Raw genomic sequence first — 14,684 nt, forward strand, 5'->3', positions numbered from 1 at the left:
TTCTATTCAAATAGAAACCAAACCCCACACATTCTTCAAACTGTTACAGAGAAGGTGGCTATCAATCCCTCGCACCTAATCTCCCAGAGCAGCTGAAGAATTCGATCACCAACGGTAGCATTGGGTGACTCTGTTGATGCGTCGCTCCCGAAACAGAAGCAATAATTGGCGCGTAAGACAGAGGGAAGTGGATGTTACGATCGTTGAACACGCTCATTGAGGAAGGTGAGCTTGTATTCTCTTTCTTATGTTGATTAGGTTTATGGAATTTTAAATTAGTTAAGTACAATGCTGAATGTCACCATTACAGAGTATGTTGGATTTTGAGTTTCTGTTCTGTGATAATTATGGAGTATAATGGTTTGGTTGTTATGTTGTGACTGTATAGTGTTTGGTTAGGGTTCAGTTACCAAAATTCTCAAAATAGAGTAGTTTAGGGTTTGATGATTCTGTTTGTTGATTTCAAGTATGTTGTACTTGCAGTTAGATGGAGGATTATGTAGTTCCTGTTTTCCACCACGGTGGACATTTTGTAAGGGATAACCAGGGAGTTCTTCTATATATTGATGGAAAAGTTAACAAATTTCCTAAGATGGATATTGACCTCATATGCTTCTTTGCCCTGGAAACTCTATTCAAAGGTTTAGGCTATTTAGATTACAAGGCTATGTACTGGTTTGATCCTAAGGCTCCTGACTTGGAGAGGGGGCTGCACCCTATAAAAAGAGATTTGGAGATTAATCATTTGCGTGAAAATAAACAGATGAACCAGGAGACTGACGAGTTTTATTTATATTTCGATCACCCAATAATGGTTACTCCACCAGAGGACATCAATTTGAACTTTGATGCTGATGCAGATGTTGAGGAGGAGTCTAGTGATGACGGGTATGAAACGACAGAGGATGAACCATATAGACCACCCCCAGCAGGATTTGAGGATGAAGATAGTGACTCAGATTGTTTGATTGAGAAGAGAAATACTAGAAAAGTTGGCAAAAAAAAATAGAAGGTGGTGTAGGAATGCAGAGTTCACAGAGGAATACAGGTGCAAGAAGGAAGGCTTTAAAAGAGAATAAGAAAGCTACAGATGGGCCAAGTACAATCAAGACAAACACTAATGGAGCTACTGGTTCTGGATCAAAGTATGCAGGCCCAAACATGTCAAGGGCTGCTGTTTCTGCTAAGCCCAACATTAGGGCTCCAAAAAATGCTGGACAAAAAGGTCATGGGTCAATTTCATCTGGCCCAACTGCAAATGGGCCAAAAATTGTTAGAACAAAGGCTGGATTGCCAAATTTTGAGGCTGCCAATGCTGCTAAAGCTACTAACAGTAGTGGTGAAGATGAGGCTGAGGAAAATATTGAAGAAGAAGATCCAATTTTTGAGTATGAATCAGAGACATTATTAACTCCGGAAAGCTCTGAAGATAAGAGAGATAGGTATGAATTTTCTCAATTTAATGAAGGTGTTGGATTTGGGGAGGTAAACTTTGAGTTGGAAATGGAGTTTGCCACAATTGAAAGTTTTAAGAATGCTCTTAAGGATCATGTAATTTTTGAGGGGAGAAAAATTAGGTACATAAAGAATGATCAAAGGAGGGTTAGATGCGATTGTGAACATGGGGTGGAGAGGATTAAAAAGCCAAGAAAGCCAAAGGAGCAAAGTAATGTTATAGGTGAGCATAATGTGAATGAAGCTGCTGTGACTGAAGAGACTGTGACAAATGAGGCTACCAAAGTTGACGTTGGGGATATGAATGCCGGAACTGAGGATTGTGTTAAAAATGAAACTGGTAGTGCCAAATTGAATTCTTGTCCATGGCTAATTTTATGTACATGGAATAATCAGCTTAAGAGTTACCAAATCAAGACTTATACTCCTCATCACACTTGTGCCAGAGAATTCGGAAGCAACATGGCAGATCAGAAGTAGGTAGCTAAGAAGCTGGAGAAGAGGCTTCGAACTCAGCCTTACATGACCTTGAGTGAGGCTTATGAGCACATCAAGATCGACTACAATGTTATGATTAATGGGAAGATGGTATATAGGGCCCTCAAGGAAGCAAGGGAGCGTGTGATTGGCAACGAGAGAGCACAATACAGCAAGTTGAGGGACTATCTAACAGAGATACACAGAAGTAACCCAGGGAGCTCCACCATTCTTGATGTGACACCCATCCCTCAGTCCCTTCCACTGTTTAACAGACTATACGTCTCTCTAGATGCATGTAAAAGGGGTATTAAAGCTGGATGTAGAAAACTCGGTCTTAATGATTGCTTCTTGAAGGGATACTTTGGGGGCCAACTATTGTCCGCTGTAAGTCAAGATGCGAACAATCACTTCTATGTGATAGCATTCGCTGTTGTTGATAGTGAAACAAAGGAGAGTTGGAAGTGGTTCCTCACCTTGTTACAAGAAGATCTTGGAGATCAATACATTCATGAGTGGAATTTTATCTCAGACCAACAAAAGTTATTCTTTTAACTTAGTTGTTTTCGGGTTAATGTATAAGTTAATTTAGTTGTGATTAATTATCTTACTTGATGGATATAAACTAACAAGCAAATGAGTAATTATCTTGCTCTGCACTATTTTTTAATTAACATTGTTAGTTCTATTAGTTTCAATTAAGTTATAATTAAGTCTTTGATTATGTTACATTGTTGGGACTGTTTATAGTTGCTGATTAAGTTATAAGTTAATTTAGTTGTTTTCGGGTTAATGTATAAGTTAATTTAGTTGTGATTAATTATCTTACTTGATTGATATAAACTAACGAGCAATTGATTAATTATCTTGCTCTGCACTAGAAGAAATTTCCCCATTCTTTCAATAGTTATTTAGAATATATATAAAAGGAAACACGTTCTGTTAATGCAGCTTCCAAAATACTACTTCAATGTGTTGCTAATATATTGCTCTTAAGACTCAATCAAACATAATCATGACCTACACACCTAGAAACCTGACAAAATTATATAATTAATGCAAAGATCACTATAATAAAGTAATATTTTCAGAGTACTAACAATAAAAAAAATGGACATTACTAATTGATTTAGTCATAAGAGAGTTTGAAGTAGAATTTCAATACCAGACTTGGTTTTTAAATGTTTTCTCTCTTTGTACCAAAACCTCTCTAAGTTTTTAATATGAAAACTGAGTATACATTTTGTTAGGACTAGATATCTTCGAGCTTATTACTCTAATGATGTTATCAATATATTGCTGTTTATTGCCTACTATTTCCAATTTAAGTTGTGCTTATATACTTGCTCTTAGGGATTGTTGCCGGCACTAAAGGAGGTGATACCGCATGCTCATCACCGAAATTGTGTCAGACATATTTGGAAAAATTTTACCAATCGATACAAGGACAAGCAAGTCAAGAATATTGTGTGGGAATGTGCTAAATGCACTACTGATGCTGAATTCAAAGCAAGTATGAAGAAGTTGAAAAGGATCAATGAAGAAGCATGGAGTTATCTAGAAAAATTTGAGCCTGCTTGCTGGACCAAAGCTCACTTCAGTCACGGACCAAAGTGTGACAACCTCACCAATAACATGTGTGAGGTTTGGAATGCAAAAATAGTGAACTATCGGTCAAAACCAATTCTTACAATGTGTGAGGAGCTTCGATGCTATATCATGCGACGGATGACCAAGTACAAACAAGTATTGGAGACATACATCGGAACTGAGATCGCACCCACTCAACAAAAAAGGTTTGATGACATTATGAAGGATGTTAGATATTGGCAGCCAGTTTGGGTTGGTGACGACGAAAGGAGAGTCTTTGAAGTTCAACAAGGCTCCAAGAAGCTTTCTGTCAACCTGTCTACAAACAAATGTACATGCAATACTTGGCAATTAACCGGTATACTCACTATATTTTGTGTGTTAATTTACAATTGTTAAATTACACTTGTATGTTGCTAAATACATCTGCAATTGTAGGTCTTCCTTGCGTTCATGCACTTGCTGCCATAGCTAGAAGGGGTGATAGACCTGAGACATATGTCCACCCTCTGCTTAAGATTGGGGCAGCAATAGCAACGTACCAACATTGCATACAACCTGTTAATTCTAAGGAATACTGGGAGAAGACAAATTATCTGAAACCTATTCCCCCAAAACTAAAGAGGCCAGTTGGCAGACCCGTCAAGAGAAGAAGAAAAGAGTCATCCGAGACTGAAGTGAGCAGAACTGACGGCAACAAAGTTAAGAAGACATTTCGAGTTACTTGTAGCAAGTGTGGAGAGGTCTGCCATAATTACAAGACTTGCAAAGGACCTCCAACAGCAACAACTAGACGTCCAACTAATCCAAATAGAAGAAAGACAATGGCTGGTGCAAATCCTGGAACATCAAACCAACCTGCAGATGAGATACATTTCTCACCATCAGCACCCCAGGTGCAGGTAAACCACCATAAATAACCTGTTAATTGTTGCTCGCGATTGTTAAATTGAGTTTTTAGGGCTTCTATAGGGACTTAGGTGAATACTTTAAAAAATATTGGAGACTTATATGTCTTTTTTTAAATTTCACAAGGACCACTTTGGATTTTTATTTGGCTAATTTTTTCATTATTTTAGAATATGGTCGATCATGCTAATTCAACTTAGCCCGCAGCTAATGCACCAGGTTTTGTGTCTAGTATGGTGAGTGAAAAACTAAATGTAAAGATATGTAATTCTCCAAAGTGCAAGGACCACAATATCCTGCACCAGTCCAGTCTAGCACTCCACCTTCTATTCCACCACCTAGACCAAGTCAAGGCATCTCGGTAGAAACAATTGCAGTGGCAAGTGAGGGTACTACATCAAGGATGTTCCAGTTTATTCCAAATCCTGGGTTCAAGCATCCGAGACAGAAGTGAATGAAGACAAATGATTATGCTTTTTGATGTAATAGTTTGGTTTGTATTTTGGTAATGAGCTTTCAAGTTGATGGACCTAAACTTGAAATACTCTTAATTTACAGATTGAGATGGAGTAGTGTGGATGAAACTTTTTTTGTGAATTATGTTTCGGCTCATGTATAGCCGAATTCTGACTTTAGTTTAAGTTGCTACTATGACAGTTATGTTGTTTTTATTAGGTCGAATCTGTGACTTGCATTCTATGATTTGAAGTTGCTATTCGACCTTAAAGCAATATATTTGCTCTTATAAGTAATGGTGCTGTTGTTTTTTTCCATTATTCATTTCATGCTACTTGTTACTGAACTTATAAGTAATAGTGCTGTTGCTTTTTTCTTTCATTATTCATTTTACTACATGACATAGCAATATGATTTTCTGTTTGGATTCATAAAGGTCATCAACCAAACAATTTTGGAATAAAACTTTAAAGCTGATATATTGCATAAATTTTCTTCTTCTCACAAGCATTTAGATCACAAAAAAGCATACAAATTTGCATATAGGTTTCAGTGAACTCTTAATATTAAGATATAACTTACAAAATAGCTATTGTTACTAACAAAATCAACACTAACATTGCAAAGAACATGATAACAAGTACTACATTCGTACATTTACTCTTGCCCTCAGCTTTTGGGACTACATTTTTCTGAAGCTCTAACAAATCAATTCTATTTTGCAACTCCATCAGTTTGCGTTCCAAACCAGCATCATTGGTATCATACATGGGTAAAATATCAGCAGCAATCTCACACACCCATGGTTACATTCTTCACCGAGTTATCATTCCTCAACTTAATGTCAAAAATCTTGTCAACCCGTGCAATGAACTTGTAATGAGATAACTTTTCCTGCTCATCACACAAAACTAGCTCTTCAACACAATTCTTATAGAATGTAAATTATTCGAAATCCTACAATTGTTTACCTTATATAGTGGGCATCCAAAAAACACTCTACCCGGATTTTCATGAGTCCTTGAAGTAGAGATTATTGCATACAAATTGCATAGACATATTGGGTGTTGCCCTTTAGGGATTTCAACTTTGCTTAGGCTGCTGATGTCACTGTCTCTGATAACGCTACAACTATGGCCACCGCCGAGTCTCCCACCATGGCGATTCGAAGAAAATGAGCTTCCTTTGCTTGGTGTCATTGTAGCTGCTGATAAACTAGGGTTCCAAAAGGTTCAATGAAGAAGACGCTTCTGTTCAAGTACAGAGGGGTTGAGGTAGAGGAGAAGAAGCGCGACCTTGTGTTTCCCACTTAAACGCAATGTTTGGAACCAATCCTTAAACGGCGCCATTTTCATAACATGGTTGGGGACTAATTTGTCCTTGTATGACACCTGTTCTTATTGCTGGACACGCTGGAGAGTAACTGTGCCACTTCAACTTTTTCCGGTGGCATAAAATGGAGAAATGGGTCTGGGATTGTTTTGGCCGCCGGAGATAAACCATGGGGGACTGATTTGGGTATTAATTTTTTTCGGGGACTAAAACGTCCAATTTTAAAATCCTCGGGGACTGATTTGGGTAATTACTCAAAAATAAAAAACCAAAATTGTTCTTCATCCGAGTTCATAAACCTTCTCCTTCACACCTATGGAGATTTCGGTCTTCTTCATATTCTTCTTTCCTCTTCCTATCCTCTCTCTCTGTCTCTCTCTGCTCCTCGATCTCTCTCATCTGTCTCAATGTGCATCGCAAGCAAGACGCCATTGTTTTACTGGGATGCCCTAACCAATTACCCAACCCAGCAACCTTAGCTCCACACAACATCTAAACGCGAACCCATCCCTCCCATCACCCTGAGCTCCTCCTTCCTCTCTCCAATATCGATCTCACTCCCTCACCTCCGTCCATCTCCAGCCACCGTCACCGAAACGAGATTCGAAGCCACCGTCGTTATCGTGCAGCTCTGTTCCACCATCGTGCAGCTACTGTTTCAGCTTTGAAAGCACCATCGCGCAGCTCGGTTCGATCGTTTCCAGGCTCGCCTTTTTTTCCGTCGCGTAGCTCTGTTTCATCTTCGACGGCGCTATCTCTGTTCCTTTTTCCTTCACGTGGAACACACTCATAAGAGCCTATGCTAGAACCGCATACCAAAAACACAAGTCCATGGAACTTTACAAAGCAATGTTAATGATGGAACGAGAATAACAAAGTGCAGCGGTTATTCCTGATAATTACACATACCCTTTTGTATTAAAGGCATGTGTTTACTTGTTCTCTCTTTCTGAAGGAAAACAGGTGAAATGCTCATGTATTGAAACTTGGGTTTGAATCGAATACTCATATTTGTAACAGTTTGATTCATTTTTATGCAACTTGTGGGTTTCTAGACTTGGCACACAAGGTGTTCGAGAAAATGTCCGAAAGAAGTGAGGTTTCATGGAACATCATGATTGACTCTTATGCAAGTGCTGGTGAGTATGACACTGCGTTGAGAATGTTTTGTGAGATGCAGAGGATTTATGATCCTGACAGTTACACCATGCAAAGTGTGATTAGTTCCTGTGCTGGATTGGGTGCTTTGTCTTTGGGTTTGTGGGCTCATGCTTATGTCTTGAAAAGGAGTGACAAGAACATGATTGGTGATGTTTTGGTTAACACTAGCTTGTGTGATTCCTTTAAGTAAACAAATTACATGACTCCTAAACGATTATTAGGTTAACATACTTGTGGATGTCTCAGTATGCCAGATTTGTTACTAGGTCTATGCAATTCTCAAAACATTTTTTTCTTAACCTTTTGGCCTGTTCTTGGTCTGATTGTTGTTTTAAACTTCTAATGATATTGTTGCAGAATGATCCTAAAGTCCTTAATGGGTTTTGTTTTATTAACCAAGCTCTGAATGCTATCTAAAATACACCAACCAAAATATCTATAAATTGTTTTAAATTGATATAACTGATGTGAGTACGTGACGAATAAGCATTGCAAGTAAGCAAGTGCAACTAATATGTTCTAAATTCATGAATTCTTGGCTTCACTTGGGCCATTGTCATATTTAATTGAACACATAAAGCTTCTCTCTCTGGCTCTCTGATTTTGTCTCTTCTGTTTCTGTGGCAGGATATTATATGACAAGCGATATAATCTCTTCCATTATCCAGTCTCAGACGAAGATGCTCCTAACTATCACTCAATTATCCAGAACCCAATGGACATGGTAACCATGTTACAGCGTGTTGATAATGGCTGGTATATTACACGTTCTACATTCCTACAGGACATTGATCTTATTGTTTCCATTGCAAAGGTATGCATCCTGTGGCCTTTAACTTGGCTGGGTCCTATTCAATGTCCATTCTTGTGATGTGATATAGTTGAAAATGATTGAGAGTGCTTTATTATCTGAAATTGATCCTTTTTATTTTCCACACAGGTTTACAATAGAGAGGGTTAAAACGGTGCTCGGATTGTGAGTAGAGCTTGTCAGCTCCGTGATGTGGTATAAATGAACTTCCTTTTATGATTAGTTTTGAGCTAGAGCTTTTGTGCTGATGATTAGTGTCTATAAATGTTCAGTTGTGGACTCACCTTGCTTCTTTTTTTCTCCTCTTTACATTTGTCAGGTGCATGGGATGATCTCACAGATGGATCCAGCATTAGTTGCATACTGTGACAAGATTGCTGCCCAAGGTGGCCCGGTACATTTGTCTAATGAATTAAGGGGGTCTACATTCCCTGCTACTCCCGTTGTAAAACTGGGAACTGCCACTAGATTGAGTGCTCGACTTCATAATGTCGAACCAGAGGTTAGTGTGGATCAGAGCTATGAAGCATTGAAGCACACTAAGAAGAGTTCTAATGTTGCACGTGGAGGTATGGATAGATTCATTTACAGTATGCTTGTTATTAATGTTCCAATGTAAAATTAATAAATTATAATATCTAGAACTCATTCGAATTGTACCTAATATTAATGGTGTTTTAGCCATCATGAGTGGACCTGAGGCATGATAATCATGAATGTTACATTAGTGACGAATCTATAGAACTTCTGGATTCCATTTACTCCCTTTTAGTATTTGGTTACCACTTCTGTATGCATGCGTATAAATACGCTGGGTTCCATGTTGCTTGGTTGCAAATTATCAATTGATCGTTCACTATTTACCTTTAATCAAATACTGATTATATGAAGTTTTCAAAATTGGGTTTAAATAGCAAAAGATAAGTCAGGACAAGAGCCTTTACCATCCAAGAGTCAAACCCAATCAACTGATGGTAATTTGCATGGAATGGGTACAAATGAAAGTGTTCATGGTAGCAGTCTTGAAGATCGCCACGATATCAGATACTGAACTTTCAACAAGATTACAGTCTATTAAGCAGCTTTTTGTTGTTTAGATATTGGAATTGATGTTTAGATAATTTTTTGTTGAAAAGTACTTTTAAGATAATTCTTTATTGGATTGTGTTTCCTTTACATGGTAAAATATTTGAGATATTTAGAGTCTAAATACCAAAATCAGTCATCAAAATTAGTCACTAATGTATTTATATATAAATACATGTGTTGTTCGATTTATTTTTAATATGTATTTGTATTTCAATATATATTTTATACTAGTGGCTAATTTTAATGTACATATAGCATGATTGAAATTAAAAAAATACATATAATGATTAAGTACTGCTTTATTTGATAATTCGGTAGCTACGAAACAGCTTTTTCTAAAAAATAAAAATAAAAACATTTTGAACATGATAAATCTGTTTTGAAATTTATATCACAAAAAACTATATATATAAGTTATCTTTACAACTAATTTTAAATTGTAAGTTTTTCAAAAACACGCAAAAACAACGAAGAAAACCTCATATATGTTCATGGCCGTTTCACAAAAACAATATATCCATCCATGCAACAGTTATTGGAAATTCACTTTCAAAAAGAAAATATTTCTGTTCACCAAAACATTAATAATAACAAAAGATAAAAGTAAACCAAGATAACAGATAACTTGGGACTAAGCAACAAACTCAGCTGCTATACTTAATATATGGCACATCAATTGTCAAATCAGTAAAATAAAAACTACTTTTATTTTCCTTACACCAAACAGAAATCAAAGGTAGAGAAAAATCTAGAAAGTTTGCCGATTCTAAGCCTTGGAGTCAAAATCACTAGCTAATTTTTGCTTGCTTCTTAAGTTAGCCAACACCCTTGCAGCAGCCGAGTCTCTTGCTTCGCGAGGATTGGAACAAGTGTCACCCCCCAATGAACACTCAAAGTTGGGTCCTTTAAAGGTCACCAAAGCTCGGAATCCACCTTCATTAAGCAATGTATATATAATATATATAGTGCATGTCAAATACATGATAATTCTTCAACATAGATATACAAGCAACATAACTGTGTATCACAAGAATCTTGGCTTCTACACCTAAATTGGACAACTTACCATCTGATGGAGATACTCGATACATTGGTATGGTCCAAATATTTTCATTACATATACTGTCTAGTTCCTGGAAGATTAAATAGAGATCTGAGTACTTGTATGGAGATCAAAGGAACAGTTGCCATTGACTGCTAACTAACAGGTCATGAACATAAGCATTATTATTAGTATTATCTAATAGTCTCCCACTGACAAAGCAACATTTATGGATCATGGGACCCTCTGTTGAAACAGATTTAACAAGGCATCATAGATTCGTTAAACTGGTTCCTCTTGTTTTACTCAAACACATAGCTTAAGCATGTGAATGACCACAAACACCAATCACAAGTGTTAATCTGAAGGAAAAAGACAGTGCCGAGTTCCCTTCTGTGCTTGGCCAAGATGATTCCCCACTTGGTTCAAATTCTGTTGTAATAACAAATGCTTCAATATGTGATGTACATTTAGAGTCCGCTCATGTTCAGTTTTCTAATTCTAGTGATGCTCAGACTTTACTTGAAAAGGAAGAAGAAAATACTAATTCTAATATCCTTCCTACAAGTGTTGATAGAATTGAAGAATCACCTTCAGCTCAAGCTCTGATAAATGATGCTGCAAAAGAATGGAACTCACCAGCAAGATATCCTACGAACATGAAGAGGAAAAAGAGAAAAGCCAAGAGCAGACCATATTGGATACAATTAGTATGTTGCTCATCAGTGGATCTTCAGAGAAGGCAAAAAACTGCCATATGATGGTTATGGTTATAGTTATTTTCACGCTATTTGGGGTCTTGTCTGCTTCTAGAGTTGAGATACATATTTTGATCATGCATCTTATTCTATTGAATTGGGTAGCCTCCTAGAAGTTTGGTTGTATATTTGAAGCATGTTCAGTTGCCATTACTGTTTATGTTATTTTAATGTATCATTATCATGGCTTTGGTGCCTTGTTATATATTGAAAATTAAGAAAACGTTGTGATCTTGTGAGCTTTACAAGTAGGGAGGATTTTAGTCCAATATGTAAGGACTCAACCTTTTATTATTGTTTTGTTTTGAACTTCCATTCAAAAACTGTTAGACGGTTTGAAGTACATAAATAAATAAATACTGTCGATAATAAGCTCGCTATTTGGTCCATAAAAATACATGTGAGTGTGATCCTTAAAAGTGCAGTACGATTGGGTATATCATTATCCTTAAAAGTGTCACTGTCAAATGTCAATTATGCAAAATTGGAACATTATCCTTCCTAAACTTCAGACGCAAACCCTGAAATTTCATTATGCAGTTTTCAGTCGATTGTCTTCAAACCCTAGATACTTCCTCTCCCTATTCTCCACAAATTCCGCTTCTCAGCCATCCCAATGCTCAAAGCAAATCTACCCAATGACGACCATCAGTTTTCTTGCAACACTTACAACAACATCAAGGTACTCCGGAAAATTCCTAATAAGATCACAGGTTTTCTCCAAAAGCGATCTTTTGGCATGTTTGGGAACTGAGAGCTGGTTCTTGTTTGGATTAGGCCTGGGGTAATCAGCATGAAAAATAAACAGCCAGAATAAACATTAGAAATGGACGCAGAAAGTTGTATTTGTTACTGAATTAAAATGATAGAGAGGATATTAAAGAGACCTCTCAATTCTCAAAACAATCACAATTACTCAGAGAATTTGAAACCATTCTCTGTATCCTATCACTTCTATTTATACTAATCAAATGACTAAACCATTGTAACCAAGTACTCCTAGCTAACTCTTACTAATGGTAATCAACTTATATACCAATGTGATCCTAACACTAAAGAATCAAGTTTAAGCACCATGAAATTTCAAAGAAAAATGACAAAGAAACTACATGCAAATACCAGGTTGCTTCAACATCAGATAAATATTCAGTTTTATATTGTGAATATAGAACCATGAAGAGATCCCATTGATGATGTACACTTCTGCATCTAATTTTATGTTTGGTTTGGAAAGAAAACTAAAATCTTGATCTAGGAAGTGTATAAAATTATGCTTTAAGAATTTTCCCCAACATTTTGCCCAAATGTCACCCATTTTGTCATTTTAAATGAGAGGAGAACCTCATTTCACTTGTAATGAGCTCATGCCACCGTTAAGTGCAGCTTAATAGAGCTTGTTATATGAAAAGAGTCGGTTCAATGAAGCAGCAAGAACAAGACATTCCCCTCATAAAATTTGGCATAAAGTTTGTTTGAAGTAATAATATGGTTTACGAGAGTACATACATTGTTTGATCCATATAGTCATAAGCACAACCACAGGTTGAAATTCACAAATTAGACAAATACCATTATTAACCTTTATATATCTGCTTCAAATACCGTAAAAAGAAGCCACTCTAGATAATGTGAAAAATGAGGCTTCTCAGTTGATAAATCTGCCAGCCTTAAAGCTTCTTCAATTTTGTCCCTCTAGAAAAAACATAAATAAATAAAAGTAAATCCAACTGGGGATCTGATAGATAAAAACAATTTCATTAAGATAAGGAGAAGGAAAATACAAATTGGGGATAAGCATTCCCCTATACAAAAGTAAAACCAAAAAACAAAAGATTTATCTATAACAAATCCACTTTTTTTGGGGAACATAGATTTGATTAGAACAAAAAAGAATTTGCAAAAGTGGATACGCCATCTCAATGTATATCAAGGTATAGCAACCTTAAAAGATATGTGACAACAACACACAGATACAAGTTCAAATGATATCCATGTCTCCGTTTTTGTTGGTGTAATCAACTAAGAAACTGAGAAGGTCCCTTCTCCAACCCTGCCACAAAAAGTATAAGGATGAATAACTATAATAACTGTTGAAAACATGACATGAACTCGGTCAGCAGGCGAGTCGTAGGAGCTACACAAATATAGCAACTAAGAGATCTTATATGCACTACTTAGTAGTTAGTATACACTTCTCTTATATACCTATTAAAAGTGATTGATAAAAGGCGAGAGAAGATAAAAAAAATTCCTCTTTTATATCAAAAACGAAAGGTGTACAAGAAAGGTGCATAATAAAAGTGGTACATTTCTCCATTGACAGTATTAATGAGTGCCATATAGCAGCAGTAGTTGATAACATCAACATTCAAGCCCTGAGATGACCAAGACAAGCACTAATGATCTTATGATTAAAAAGGGAAAGTCAATTTATATATATCTATAGATAAATAAGTTATTACAGCTTCATGCATCACTTAACAACAGTCCAACTGAGGGACTTACTTTGAAGATGTTGCTATGAAGGTTTCAGATATCCTGCTCATCCATCTCCTCAAGAATAACATATTTGCCAGCAGAATCTGTTGTGTGAAGCACTGCCACCTCACCTTCACCAAAATGGCCCTTCTGAAGCTTCAGAAATCTAAAATAGAAAAATAGACCGAAAAAACATATAAACAAGCATAATAGAATTAAAGGAAAAAGAATTTTGGAAGACAAGTTTGCTGATGACTTACTTGTACCAGTTGAATAAACTGACACCAAACAGAATAGTGCAGAAACCGAGCCCTTTCACCCATATAAATTTATCATGAAAGTACAATACCGCAACCTACACATAAACAACATATAATCAGAAAGTGCAAGTAAATCTACAATCAGCAACCGCAACACTAAGAAACCTCTATCCTATTCAAACATAACATGCAACAATTATAAAAAATATAGTACTAAATTAATTCATATATTGAAGCAATGTAATCTTGACAAAATGATACCGAAAGGATCTGGTAATAAACATACAAGATTAAGAGGAACCACTGGATATTCATATCAAAAGCTATCTATCAACAAAATTTTCAGCCAAATTTTAACAAAGTTTCAGCACATTCTTAACAAAGAGTAACAAATTTTTCCAAATCCTTCTGATGTTAAGCATATTAGAAAAAGAAACCCAACTTTCAGGAGACAGTAACAAAATCATAAAATTTGAACAAGATCAAATACAGACCAAAAATAGAACAACACTCACAGAGCCAAAAATCAAGAACAATCAACACAACATACTAAACAGAGTCAGAAATCAACAACAATCAGCAACTAAAATTAGAATACAGCAACATATAATCACCCTAAATTCTAAAATCAATAAATTTATCAAAAAAATTCAAAAACAGCAGATTCAGAAGTTAAAAAACACCAAAACAGCAATAGTAACATAACAAGTGGCATGACATTCAGAAATCAAAAGCACATCAACAGAGCAAGTAGTAAAGTTACAGTGGTGATATCACTCAGATGCATGTCAATAAAAAATAAAGAACACATAAAAAAGCAACACAGCAACACACAAAACAGCACCACAACAAAAGATCATTCAAAA

At 36.2% G+C, this 14,684-nt stretch overlaps 1 long non-coding RNA gene across 1 annotated transcript; it reads right to left on the reverse strand.

Moving 5' to 3' along the window:
• Nucleotides 1-13,068: 13,068 nt before the first annotated feature.
• Nucleotides 13,069-13,889, reverse strand: LOC127743862 (uncharacterized). The gene is made up of 3 exons (XR_008005179.1): nucleotides 13,819-13,889; nucleotides 13,586-13,724; nucleotides 13,069-13,130 (listed from the first exon to the last, which is right to left on the reverse strand). It is a non-coding gene; the product is annotated as an uncharacterized LOC127743862 (long non-coding RNA).
• Nucleotides 13,890-14,684: the final 795 nt, after the last annotated feature.

The sequence above is a fragment of the Arachis duranensis genome, unplaced genomic scaffold (genome assembly GCF_000817695.3).
Source record: "Arachis duranensis cultivar V14167 unplaced genomic scaffold, aradu.V14167.gnm2.J7QH unplaced_Scaffold_165934, whole genome shotgun sequence".
Lineage (NCBI taxonomy): Eukaryota > Viridiplantae > Streptophyta > Magnoliopsida > Fabales > Fabaceae > Arachis > Arachis duranensis.